Source organism: Rosa rugosa, chromosome 4 (assembly GCF_958449725.1).
Source record: "Rosa rugosa chromosome 4, drRosRugo1.1, whole genome shotgun sequence".
NCBI classification, from domain to species: domain Eukaryota; kingdom Viridiplantae; phylum Streptophyta; class Magnoliopsida; order Rosales; family Rosaceae; genus Rosa; species Rosa rugosa.
Genome location: NC_084823.1, coordinates 40,151,808 through 40,165,942, shown reverse-complemented (window position 1 = coordinate 40,165,942; position 14,135 = coordinate 40,151,808). Strand labels below are relative to the sequence as shown.

Sequence of the window (14,135 nt, the reverse complement as noted above, 5' to 3'; positions counted from 1 at the left end):
TGGTTAAAACATCATATCAAGTCAATGAATAGCTTGAGAAGATGATTGTTTTATCATATTAATTTTGCACAAATTTCATTTTACCTCCTTGACCTTTATATACTAAATCGCTTGTGTCCTTGTACTTTTTAATTTCATCACACGTGTCTCTGTACTTACCAATTTTAATTAATCTTGTCAAATTAATCCTTAGTTTTTTTGCCAACTATTGTGTAATATATTTTGAGATTCTCGTCACTTATATAATTTTACATTCCACGTTAGTGAATCATTATCCCAGCTACAAGGGAGCCCAATAGATGCATTTTTTTTATTTACAAAACAATTGACAAAAAAACTAACAATTTGACAAGATTGATTAAATTGGAGTATATAAGGATACGTATGTGATGAAATTAAAAGTGCATAGGCACAACTAACTTAAGGTGTAAAAAGTTAGGAAGGTAAAATAAAATTAATCCTTAATTTTTTAAGATGATATCATAATTTGGTAAAACCTAATTAATTTCACCTTTCGCTGCTTTATATATCCAGATATATGTGCTGCATTGGACACAGGACCTAATAATTATGAACGTTATCTAATGGGAACCATATATACAACCCTTTTCTGTTTCCTCTCAAAGAACTTCAAAATTAAACGCGCCATCTGTTAATTTGGATCCAATTACATGTTGACAAAACTAATCTAAGGGGTCCATTGCTCCAAACGACTTTATATTGAAAAGAAAGGAAAAGAGGATATGCAATGAAGTCTCTTTTTCTGACCAAAAAACAAAAAGAAAAGAAAAGAAAAGGAAAACGAGTCGGACAAAAAAATTTGAGGTGCTTCCTCATGAGGAATAGTCATTTTTTGTCCCATTTTACTGTATTATGGTACCTCTCTGTACTGTGATGTTCTTGGGAAACTTCCAGAGAGTTGATGTGTTCTGATGCGAATAAAAGAGATGTTCATAGTGTCCGTGTATTTGTTCGTTCATGTTACATTGTTACCTACTTCATAGGTATGACAACAATGCAAAACCTAGCTAGCTATTCCATATAGTCCTCAGCATAATCGAGTACTAGAGATTTCTTCAGTTTAAGAATTGAAATATCAGCGATATTTTTGATATATCTCTCAATATTTTCTTTTTTTGATGGACTGATATATCTAAGGGGGTTAATATCTTATCTTCTACCGTTTTCTCCAAAATTTCTCATTTGACGATATCCTCGATATATTAAATATTTATGATATATTCCCGATAAAGTGAAGAAATATCTGTAAAATATAATAAAAAAATAGAAAAAATAGAAAAAACTCAATAATTCTCTAAATGCAAATCTGTGTGAAGAGAGATCTCCTTAAGAGAAATTTGAGTGACGAGAAATCCTCTCAACGCGAATCCAGGTGAGGAGAAATATCCTCAAGTGATTTTCTGTGAGAAGTAATTCTCTAAATGCAAATCTGTGTGAAGAGAGATTTCCTCAAGGGAAATTTGAGTGAGGCGAAATCCCCCCAAGGTGAATCCAGATGAGGAGAAATAACCTCAAGGTGATTCTGTGTGAGAAGTGAGGAGAGATCTCTTCAAAACAAATATGGGTGAAGAGAAATCTCCTCAAAGCGAATTTGGGTGAGGAGTATTTGGCTATGACCTCAAATAAATCTCATGAAGACAACAATCAATTTGGCTATGACGCTTATGGATACAATCAATATGGAGAAGTACATTATCAGTTATCTAGTTGGATTCATCCTTATTATCACCTAATAGGGGAAACAGTCTGCAGCTCTAAAGAGATCTATAACTATCATGTTCATCACTACAACTCGTACTATATGAGTCATATGTCTTGGTCTGATTATTACATTTTCGTAGACCAGCGAGCGGCTTTTCAACCACCTACCGTCTCTTTTTGAATGTAAATGAGGTTGACATTCATATGTATTTATATATAATTTTAATAAATCGACTCTTTCAAAACAATATATTTTCTCCTATATTTCCGATATTTTCGATATCTCCCTTTTTAAAAGTTCCGATAGATATGTAGGGATCCGGCTCTTCTAAAGTAAGGAGGGTGTGAATTTACTTCAATTTCATAAAATCTGGACCCTCCGTCTAATCTAAAGGTCTTGGAAATTGAGACATCACTCTTCCACCAATTTTTGATTTTTCGTCTAAACCACCATTAACTTGCCGTTAGCCAAAAAAGAAAAAAGAAAAAAATTAGGGATTTGGCTAGAAGTTGCTGTGCGCGTTTGCTTCTCTGTTCTTCCATGCAACTCATCCATGGTTGAAGAAAAGAAAGAAAGAAAAAATCGTGCTAGCTGTAATTGACTTACCATTCAATTGTTCATTCTTTCTAGAAAGCAAGAAGACATTAAAATTGTAGTTGACAAGGTCCTTATGTGCTCGCAAAGAAAGAGCCACTGAGAGATTATGTAAGATTCTTATCCAATTATGCAAGTAGTCATCAGCTTTCCCTCATCATGTATTGCACACTAAAAAACATAAAATTATGCATGTAATCCATTATCTGAAGATGTGAACCATCACGGCCTCGGTCTGGATTCAATGCAAGCAGTTTTCTTCTTCTTCTTCTTCTTCGTGCAACCATGAATTGCCATGGAAGCACAAAGAAAGCAAACGCGAAATTCCTAATTTTTTTTTTCTAGGGTTAACGGCAAGTTAATTGTGGTTTAGACTAAAAACCAAAAATTTGTGGAAGAGTAATGTGTCACTTGTTAGAACTTTTAGATTAGACGGAAAGCTTAGATTTTATTAAATTGAAGTTAATTCACATCCTCCTCACTTTAGAGAGGTAGGGATCCGGATATTTTAATCCTTGCTCCAGTTCTCCCCTTTCTCTTTCTAAAATGATCCAACAGGTATCTCAGTGCTAGCTAACTTTCTATCTCATATTCCATCCACAACAAACCGTTAAAAAGTCTGTCTTATAAAATCAACTCCTACAATTTTTCTATTTTATCTCTAAATTTAGGATACACGACAGGTTTTTTTTTTTTTAGAACGCTTTCTGAACTCTGCACCCTCACTAACTGGCCACTTTAAAGAATTGAAATATAAAGAATCGATGGAATGTATTTAGGGTTGAATCACTTTGCCTCTAATTAAGGTATCTAACTACAGTATCTGGAACAAACTGATAAAGTAATAAAAGAAACATGATACATGCCCACTCTTTCCCTTCGTAGTTTTCTTTCCCCATCTCTATCAACAATTATTAGACAAGCCTACAGAAATTATTAGAAAAGCCTAGAACTTGTCTGTATCAAATGGGATAGCTGTAGTTGTAAAAGAATAGTGATGGATCCACATATTGCCAGTTTGGTTCTCCATTGATAAACTCATTAATATTCTTTCTCAATATAAAGCGCTTTTTTTTTTTTTTTTTTGGTAATTGAAGAAACAAGTACAGCAGCAAAGAAGCACAAGAAGAAAGCACAATGAAAGCAAAACAGAAAGAAAGCAGCTGAATAGAGAACATCAAGGAGGAGGAGCTGCTATATCAAACAAAAGAAAGCGTATTAGGGAGGGAGGAGGGTTGGAGCACCAATCATCCGGGCACACCTTGCGTGAAGCCAAAGAATTGAAGCCACACAATCTGCAGCCGCATTAGCCAATTTACTGGCCCAGGGCCTACTGGCCGAGGGCCAGTTAACACGATTGAAAATAGAAGCTCGAGCTCTAAACCTTGTGACAAGAGGAGAGGCCGACCAATCAACCATCAAGAGCGGGTTTAGAAAGGCTGAAATCAGAAACAAAGAATCCGACTCCAATTGGAAAGAAGAAAGAGATAGAGAGGACCAAGGCCAAACTGATGCCAAGGTCTATAGCCAAAGCCTCAGCTGCCAGAGAAGAGGACGCCAAATCTGTCCTTGCAAAACCGCCCAGTAAATTTAGTGCGTCACATTTAAACAATGTAAAGTGATTTTATTTTTCTTTTTTCTTTTCCAACTAGAGTTGCTCTAGGGTACGAGCAGAGAAGAGTGTGGCGGAGAACCTTGCCAGATCGACAGATCTAGTGCGGCGAGTTCATGTCATCGCAGGTGCCGGACGAATCCTAATTGGGTGGGTTTGTGTCGCTAGTTCACGTGAGCCAGGGTTTTGGTAGAGCGTGGCGGCGTGGTCTGACATCAATATGTTGAGGAGGTTGATTCCAAGCAGGCGACGACGTAGAGTTGGCGGACAACAGAGAGGTGGAGACATGGTTCTTGATTATGGTTAGTATTGTTGCAGGTCATCGGGTTTCACTACCAGAAAACTTATCTTTTACGACGCACAATTTACGGCGTGCATATCATGCGCGCCGTAAAAGAGTGTCATTTACGACATGCTTTTTTATGAGCCGTAAAAGAGTTCTCTTTCTGGTCATTTACGGCGTGCTTCCCGTGTGTGCCGTAAATGACAAATTACATTTACGGCGTACGTTTTTTGTGGGCTGTAAAAGACTTTCATTTCTAGTCTTTTACAGCGTACTTCTCATGTGCGCTGTAAATGAAAGAAAAACCTTTTACGGCGTGCTTCATATATGTGCCGTAAAAGACTAGAAATGAAAGTCTTTTACGGCGTTCTTTCAAGTGTGCCGCAAATTTCACAAATTTTAAGAGCCCGCTCATATTTTCGGTCAACAATTAAACTTCCCCCCTTTTCTTTAACTCTTTAAGGGAAGTGTTCCCATCCTTCCATCTCTCTCTCTCTCTCTCCCTCTCCCTCTGATCTTGTCCTTGCCTACTCCAACGGGAGTTACCAGACGACTACTTCTGCATATCAATGGAAGGGGGTTTTACTGGCCACCACAAGCACTTTCCCTCCAAATTTGGGTTTCACTTTTTGGGGTTTCTTTTAGATCTGGAGACGAACATCATCGCTTCGGTATTCCAATTCTCTTTTTGGGTTTTGACATCATCAGGATCTGGTATAACTCTCTCTAACCCTTCTTTTACCTTTCATTTTTCAATTTTGCCTTGCATATTCGGTATTGATGTTCAAATTTGATTAGGCAGCGAAGAGATTTTGAACCCAAGAGCTTTGGGTGGATTTCGTTTGTGTTTGTTTAGAGCTCAAGATCTAATTTTGATTAAGTTTTCTTTTTGGGTTTTCAGGGTTTGTGATTATTCTGTTTCTATGCCGTCGAAACCCATCCCATCTTGAACTGAAAATTCCAGAAACTGAAATTTCCTGAGCTCTGGGAACCTGGAGATGGACACTTTCCGAGTTTTCTAATTCATTTCATCATCATTTGATTGTTGTCTTTGAATTTTCTTTCTAGGTTTTTTGGTGGTTTTGTTTTTGTTGTTGCTAATTTGGGTTTTGGTGAATTTGTGAAGAGCAAGCGGTGTGTGTAGAAATTGGAAACAGGGGTGAAGCAGAGTCTGGGACGCAGAGACAGTTTGAGCTTTGCTGGTTGGAAGATGGGTTCTCAGATATGTATGTAATTTGGGTTCTCTCTGTTTTTCGTATTTGCTTTAATATTCTTAAATTTTAGAACTTTGACAAGTAAATTGCAGGTTAGAATCAAAGTCAAACACAAACTGAAAAGTAAAAGAAACCCACTTTGGCTTTCATTTCTCATGATCATTCAATATCTTAGTACTTCAGTCCCAGTTTTGTTAATTGCTGAACAGGGTTGATCAATTTCTATGTTTTTTTGAGTTGGTCAATTTGAGTCTTTAATAATGTGTATGATATATGAGATGTACCAATTAGGTTCATTGATCAATTAGTTGTGTTTCTCAGTTCATGCACTTTTACTAAGTAGTAATTAAGCTGGAATCGTTTTTGTTAGAAACAAATATCCTTGTTAAATGATACAAGGGTTTCCAAAATGCACTTTATCGGAGGACTTAGTAAGCAAGTTTAAGTTAGTTCTGCCAAATGCTACCAAATGCACATATCCTTGTTCTACATATGCTAAACTGTTACTTCCAATATTGTAAACTGAATTGAGATCACGTACGTGATGCACTTGTACTAAAGTATGAATGATAAAAATGAGTCAGTGGTTCAAGCCCAGCTTACCATATGTGTTTGGATTAAATGGAGTGTCTGAAGTTCTAGTTTAATTATGAATCAATAAGGGACAAGAGTTAGCTAGAGTTCTAATTAAGCTTTTTGTATAGCTTCGAGTCACTCTTTGTTGTGATGATTAGTTGCAAGATGTAGTGTATGTGAAGATGAATTATACTTATAAGAAATCGATGACTTCAGTTCAATCTAGCTTTTTTGGCTCTTTTAAGAATAGTTTGCACTTCATATATAGAATGCTTAGTTCAAAAGCCACATATACACTCTGCAAAGAACATACAATTCAGATTTAATTATTTGACTCCAATATGGAAGGTGGTTCCTGAGCATGCAGTCAAGGGATTGTTATGATTATATATTGGTTCAGGCACATAACTTAGCTGTCTCAATTTCCTCTTAAGATTATATATCATTTATAAGTTGGACTTTATTATGTTTAGGATTTTTGGGTGTGAGAACTCTAGCTGGAGAACAAGAGGATGATGGACAGTTCTATTAAATAGAGAGGACAAGCCTTCTGAGGGCAAGAGAAGAAGCTTTGGGTTTGCGAACTCTAGCTGGAGAACAAGAGGATGATGGACAGTTCTATTAGAGAAATAGAGAGGACAAGCCTTCTGAGGGCAAGAGAAGAAGCTGGTTCGAGGTTAAGAAAAGTGCTAAGCAAGGGCAGATGATGTGTTTTTCTTCTGATCGGATACAAGAAGGTAATTCAAATAAGCCCCTTTCAACTGGTGTAGTAGATGCTTATCTTGCAGAGTGGATGAGAAAAATGAATGTAAAGTAGTGTAGGAAATGGATGTAAAGTAGTTGTGAAGGTTTCTTTTTGCTTCTATGGATTTTTATTTGCTTGTAAGCAAATCTTATATGATGTACAATAATTATATAAATGAAGTTTATTTACCAACAAAAATATAGAAACATGAAATAATATGTAAATTGTGGATTTTTGGCTTTTATTATTATTATTATTATTTTCAACCCTCATTTACGGCGTGCATGGTATGTGTGCCGTAAATATAACATCTTTTACGGCACACATTTGACTCATTTACGGCGTGCATGATATATGTGCCGTAAATACACTCCTCTTTTACGGCACACTTTTGACTCATTTACGACGCACATTGTGACTCATTTACAGTGCATTTCATATGCGCCGTAAATAATAATTGTCTTTTACGGCATGTCCATTTACGGCCTACATTTGTGGGCTGTAAAAGATCATTTACGGCGCACATTGTGGGCCGTAAAAGACCTTTTTTCTGGTAGTGTTTGTTCTTAATTCTGGGCCCCGTTGTTGGCCTTGGATTGAGATTGTTGATCCCCGCTTGCAGAGGAGAGGCAACAACATTGCTTGCAGGTTTCTGGTGTTTGATAGGGTGTTGGAAAGGCCTGCCACGTGAAAGTTTGGCTGCTGCTGTGGTGGCGAAATCGCAGAAGCGGGTTATGGTACGGTTTCTGCTCAGTTTGCTCGGGACTAGGCTTTGGCCTGAGCTTAAATTTGGGTTGTTGGGCTGTCTGTTGTGGGCCAGTAGAAAGGGTACCTTGCTATCGTCATTTATCACTTAGTGATGAAGGTGGGCATGACCTAAAAGGTGGATCTTCTTCGGTGTTTAGGTCGATCTATTGGTCCAGGACCAATTGTTTTCGGATCATGACTGCTTCAGAAGTTGGTAATTATCTGTGTTAATGTCTAAGATCTGGCGGTAGCCAAATCTTGTTAACCCTAGTCCTGCTTTGGACCGCTACTAGAGTAAGTGTAGTGCCAACGTCACATGTCAAGCGAAATACAAAGGGCGTCAGAGGGGAGACCACAGTTGGCGGTCTTCTCTACTCTGATGCCTAAGTCAGTCAATGTATTTATGTTGACAAAGTAACTTTAAGTAAGTATTAAATGCTAATTAATGCGGAGAAATGAGTGGATCTTTTATAGGTGAGGAGGAGACTGATCTCTTCCTTGCTTAGGCAAATGTTTATGTAAGTACAATCTAAAAAAAGATTAGCGTTTTAAGCGGCTTGTAGATAAGAAGTTATTCCTATTAGTTAGCTAGGAAGTGGCTTCTCTATTGGTACCACAATTGCGTAATTAGTTAATGGGAGACTAGTTGATGATTTTACCTTAATAGACACGGGATGTTCTTTGTACTATAAACTCGCCACTATAGCGATCTCAAAACAGACTTATAATGAGTTTGTATTTACTTGATAGAGTTCAGAATTCTTGTCCATTTTATTTTCAAGTGCATGTTAGACTCTAGCCCTTATGGTTATTGAATCTAATAAAATCAATATCGTTTAAAAAAAATGTAATGTTATATTTGATATGGTGTTTAAATATCAAAAAATGCTTAAAAAACAGAGTGTTACAAATATATAAATTGCAACATCAACCGTCTACTTATGTAATTTAAAAGTGATTCACTAAAGGGGGTGAAATTTGCACACCCCATTTTGCAAACCACACACCCTTTCATTCTTTTAATAATATTTCATCCCACAACCTTTAGCACTTCCTAAAATACCCTTGACAGATTCTCTCTCTCTCTCTCTCTCCCTATTCCACATCCTCCTCCCCCAATTTCTCAGCCCCAATCCTCCTAAAATACCCTCCTCCTTTGCCTCCGCCTCCGCCTCTGCCTCAAAAGCAAATCCGGCATCCAATCCAAACCCAAACACGATCACAATTTTTAACAAAGATACATACACATTCAACACAACTATAAAGCAAAAACAGTGAAATTATTCTTCTTTACTTCTTCTTCTTCAGGAAAAGGTAACATCAGGTGGCGACCACGTGGGCGTCGAGGGCGGGCTGATTGAGATTGAGATTGAGATTGGGCTTGGGCTGGGCGGCCTCTGAAGTGGGCCCAGAGGAGAGCAAGAGAGAGCCGTGGTCGTCGTCGGCGCAGATGATGTTGTCGTCGTCGTCTTCGAAATCGGTGGTGCTGAGATTGATCCAGGAGCACCTTTCTAGTGAGGCGAAGAAGGCGGAGGCGGCGTTGGTGCTGACGCATGACAGCACCGACATGCAGTTGCTGGTCTCCATCGTCGTCGGATCCACGGTGCGTTTTGATTGGAAAAAAGATTTGAGTCTTTAATGGAGTTTTGGAAGCTGGAATGGAATGGTGCGTCAACACCCTGGGTGGGGAGAGCGCGACGTCAATGGCGACGAGGGCGGAGATCTTGAAGCCCTGGGCATCGAGAGCGAGGGCTTTAAGGATGTGAGCGGCGGCGTCTTTGGGATTGAGGGCTTGCTTGGAGAGGGAGGCGGCGGAGGACTTGGAGGAGGCGGATCTGGCTTGGTCGAGGAGCTGGGCGCCGACGACGAAGTGGCACTTGGATTGGATGCCAGATTTGCTTTTGAGATGGAGGCGGAGGGTATTTTAGGAGGAGGAGGGTCGGGGCTGAGGAATTGGGGGAGGAGGGGGTGGAATAGGGGGGGGGGGAGAGAGAATCTGTCAGGGGGAATGGGGGGGAGAGAGAGAGAGAGAATCTGTCGAGGGTATTTTAGGAAGTGCCAAAGATTGTGGGATGAAATATTATTAAAAGAATGAAAGGGTGTGTGGTTTGCAAATTTCACCCCTTCACTAAATTGCGTTTTACCTAACATTTCCGTAAATAAAATAATTAATGCTAGATTAGACCACATGTCTATTATTAGTCACAATATGGCACGTAATGACGGGGAATGCTGAATGTTCACGTGATGATGTTGCATGTATTCGTGTGAATTACTAAATATTGTCATATCAACATACAAATTATCTAATTTAAATGTGATTCAATCATGGAAATATAATCCCTTTACTCTTTTTTTTAACCTTTATTGTTTCCCTAGAAATGTCAAGTCTTCCTGCATTTAGTCACCAAGCTTTCGCGATCCGGTCGCAAATAATAAATTGTCACAAATTTGCCTTAATAAATTGTCACTTGTCACTTGTCACTTTCTATTTCAGTAAAACATAAAAATAATTGGGCGGATGATGGATAAACATAAACCTTATAAGCAAAAATCAGCAGCATCTATTTACCGTCATTTGTTGGTGAAGTTCGTCTTAACTCTATTATATGGCGCCACTTATAAAAAAAAAAAAAAAAAAAGGAAATAGCAAAAGGGTGAAGAAGAACGAAAATCCAACTTGTTATTTTATCCCAGGTACCTGATGTGTAATTGTGGTAGGTCATGAGAAGCATGAAGCGAATTCAAGTCTGCATGTCTTTGCCACAGACAGGTCTTGTGATCTTCATCGGGCCAACGACGCATTCTCTCTGTTCCTCACATTAATTAATTAGCAATTTTTTTTTTTTTTTGAGGAGATTAATTAGCAACTTTAATTTAAACCTTTCCTTTTTCTTCTGCTTAATCATTAATTGTTGTCAATCTTTTGTACTACATATGCATCTTTTACATGGTTTACTTTGATCAGTGTGCTTAGGAATTGGCTGATTGATGATAAGAGATTGCGAACCTGTATTGGTGGCAGCCAGATCACTCTGATGTTGAAGCTAGGGTTTTGGTTAATTATTGAATCAGATTAATTATGAAATCCACTAATACGAATAAGGAATCAAAATTATTGTTCTTCCGTTTGATACCGGCCAAAAGAATTATAAATAAGGAATTAGCATTGGCATCAAAATTGAATCAAAATTTTTCTACAAGCATGGGCAAGGTTAAGATTACCGCGTGGTTAATCCCTTGTAAAATCTCTTTAAGACATCATCTTACCACAAGAAGAGCTGCTCCGCATTCTTGTCAACCCCCATCCCTATCTCCCTTGAACCCACCATGTGAGCCTTATAAATACTCGTTTACAGATCCCGCGTTTCGCTCCGGGTCCCGGTCGTATAAATACATTTTCTTCTAAGAATTAAATTAAAAAATAACAGTTAATTAAAGAAAATAAAACCCAATTACCTGTGCTCGAAGATCTCTCTCTTCTCTTGTAACCAAAAAAAAAAAAAAAAGATCTCTCTCTTCCTCCTCGTCTCTCCACTTTTACACGCCAAAACAAAAACTCAAAAAGTAGATCTAATCTTGCATATCCCCTAGGCCAGATCCACTTTCACGATGAGGAAGAGGTAAGAAGCTTTCATGATGAAGAAGAGGTAAGAGGGGTTCAAGGTGAAGTGGTTATAAAATGCCGTGAAATTGAAAGGATATTAATAGAGGACTGGTCATCCCTGGGATTAGGTTGAGAAGTGAGTTGTAGCTCATGGGTAGTATCAATTTCACGCCGAGATTGAGAGAAAATAGTCATTAGAGAAGTGATCTGGGTAGAATCGGAGAGCCAATTGTTTCTGATTTTTTTGCGACTCAGGGCACGTTTACTTACTTGGAATGAAAATAATCATGAATCGGAAGACAACTGGAATGGGTGAAGAAATGAATCGGTATTGATTCCGGAGGAGTTGATTCCTAAACCCATCTCCTCCCTTCGTAATCAAATTCCTGAGTATTCAGAAATCGATTCCTTATAAGGAGGTGGGGCCTACACCCATTCCGATTCCTTCATGTGTTAGTAAACGTAGGAATACTTTTACCCGGAATCATTCTCATTAATTTCTTTATGTGTTAGTAAACGCAGGAATAAATTTACGCAGGAATAAATTTATCCCGTAATCATTCCCTCTCATTCAAAGTAAGTAAACATGCCCTCAATTTCTCTAAACTTTTTTATTTGAATAAGAGGTTCCTTTTATTCGAGATTGAAACCTTTTCAAAAATTATTTTTGATGTTTTATCTGGGTTTTAATGAAGAATTGAGGTTGGCAGAATTAGATCGATCAAGTTGACGACCTTCTCCTTCTTTCTGCTTTCCTCCGCCAGACTTGGCCGGCTTCGACTTAGAGAAGGAGAGAGAGAGAGAGAGAGAGAGATAAATCTTCTGACTATTTTCTTGTAGATGTCATGTCTATAATACCAGGCTTGAGTCAAGGACAGAACAATCATTACACTGTTCATTTCATTTGTCATTTTCTGAACTCAGTTTTAGTAATAGTTACTAGTTTTCTGCTAGCATGTGTAAAATTTTTATAATTATTATATTAAGAAAAAAAATAGAAGTTATTTGAAAAAAAAAAGTGGAAAGTTTTTTTTTTTTTTTTTTGAATAAAGGGCTGGTGCGGCTACCCTCAAGCCTTGATTAATGAAACCGTCGAATACAAGGGGGGGACATTGAGCCTAAACCCCTGATTACAATAGGCACCTAGAGTACATCCTGAAATAATATCATGAGTCTCTACTAAACAATTATATTCAAATACACACCAACTAGCAAAGAACGCGCTCCAGACGGTTCTATTTGCTTCCCAGCGGTGATACAACGGAAAGATAACTCGGTCGACAACTCGAAGACAGCATAGCATAATATCCATTCTCACAGCTTTCCCACCATGTTGCCACTGGAAAATACTTCCAGTGACATCAAGTTTCACCCTGCCACTAGGAGGCAGCGACCATTTGACGAAGCAAGGAACTCGCCGCCTACCTAGAGCAGACAAGGCACTTAGAGTGCACACACAGGCACATAGCCCGACTACCCCTACATAGCCAATGTGGGGACTTATTGCTCGCATAAAGCGCGACATGACTAAACAAAGCAAGTAAATAAAAACATTATCTGAACTCAGTTTTAGTAATAGTTACTAGTTTTCTGCTCACATGCTCTGCATGTGTAAAATTTTTATAATTATTATATTAAGAATTGAAGTTATTTGAAAAAAAAAAAAAAGTGGGAAGTTATCTGAAATTATGGGTGGTTATTGCAGATATAGGTAGTTAATTATCTGAAAATTATTTATTTTATTTTTTACATAATTTTTAATTTTGCTATTTACCATACTACCACTGAATTATTAAAAGTTATCTAAAATGAATATAAGGTCTAAGGATTTTATTGTCTTTTCACACTAACTTTGGCTAACAAAACCTCTTCTCTTAATAATAGTATAGATAATAATAATAATTTTCATGATATTTGGTTGATTCGAATTAAAATTGATACATTATTTGAAGACAGCTTATTAAATTATGAATAATTAAATAAAACAGTGAGAATATGTTATATTCTTATGTGCAAATTAGTTTAGTGGAGTTATGATACTAACTAATTAAGCTGAATCACTATCTTTGAGTACCAAATTAACCCTAGATCGGAAACTATGATCTCGAGAGCTAAACTCTAGACACCTATTCTCCTTTTTTTTTTGTTGATCACATCAACAACTAGTCTTTTTGTGAGTCGAACTCACAACCTCCCACTTACAAAGGAGAGATCGAGAGACTTATGCCACTAGACACCTACTCTCCTGAGCTTAAACTTTAGATTTGAAGTCCCGAAAATACAATACTTCCAATTTAAATTGGGTGATTCGAGTCATACCTCCAAATTTTCTATTTAGAGTACCTCTCAACTTTTTTGAAAATTTTAAAATCCTCTTTTACCCCTTAATTAAAAAATTTCTAAATACATACAATCCTCACTCAACTACCCAATGAATCTACCTTGCCTTCCACCATTCCAACTCTCTCGGCCTTAGCATTGGTGTCAACAACACTAATGAAAAATGTTTCTCCACATTAGAATATATTGTACTATCTTGCTCACTTTATTTACTCTCATCTGTACCAAAAAAAAAAAAGGCCGGTTAACAAACCAAAAATCCATTGAAACAAGAGCAACGTGCTCGGACTTTAAAACATGAGGAAAACAACTAGTCTGCCAAAGTCATGTACAAACACTAGTAATTATTGGGAATAGTTCATTATCATATCGTGAATGTCAATTGTCCTACCTACGTGAACAAGAGAAAGAAAGTTTATCAATATCAATTAAAATGGAAGGGCAAATGAATAAGAATCTCTCTCTTGTGGCAATAATGCGAGGTTTTGGCGATATCAGAACTTCATGCCTCAAAGAAAAGGAAGAGATTAAGAAAGAGAGAAAGAGGGTAAAGATAGAAATTTGATGGCAAAAATTTTGATAGGACTCATAGGAGGTATAAATAGCAAATTTGAAGGTCTGAAACTCTGAATAGACTCACCCATTTAAATTTCGGATCTCAAAAAAAAAAAAAAAAAAATCATAGGAGTTGCAT

General features: G+C 37.5%; 1 long non-coding RNA gene across 1 annotated transcript; it reads left to right on the top strand.

The window, feature by feature from the left end:
* Positions 1-3,350: 3,350 nt before the first annotated feature.
* On the top strand, positions 3,351-6,971 carry LOC133742121 (uncharacterized). The gene is made up of 3 exons (XR_009862364.1): positions 3,351-4,926; positions 5,114-5,438; positions 6,476-6,971. It is a non-coding gene; the product is annotated as an uncharacterized LOC133742121 (long non-coding RNA).
* The last annotated feature ends 7,164 nt before the right edge of the window (positions 6,972-14,135 follow it).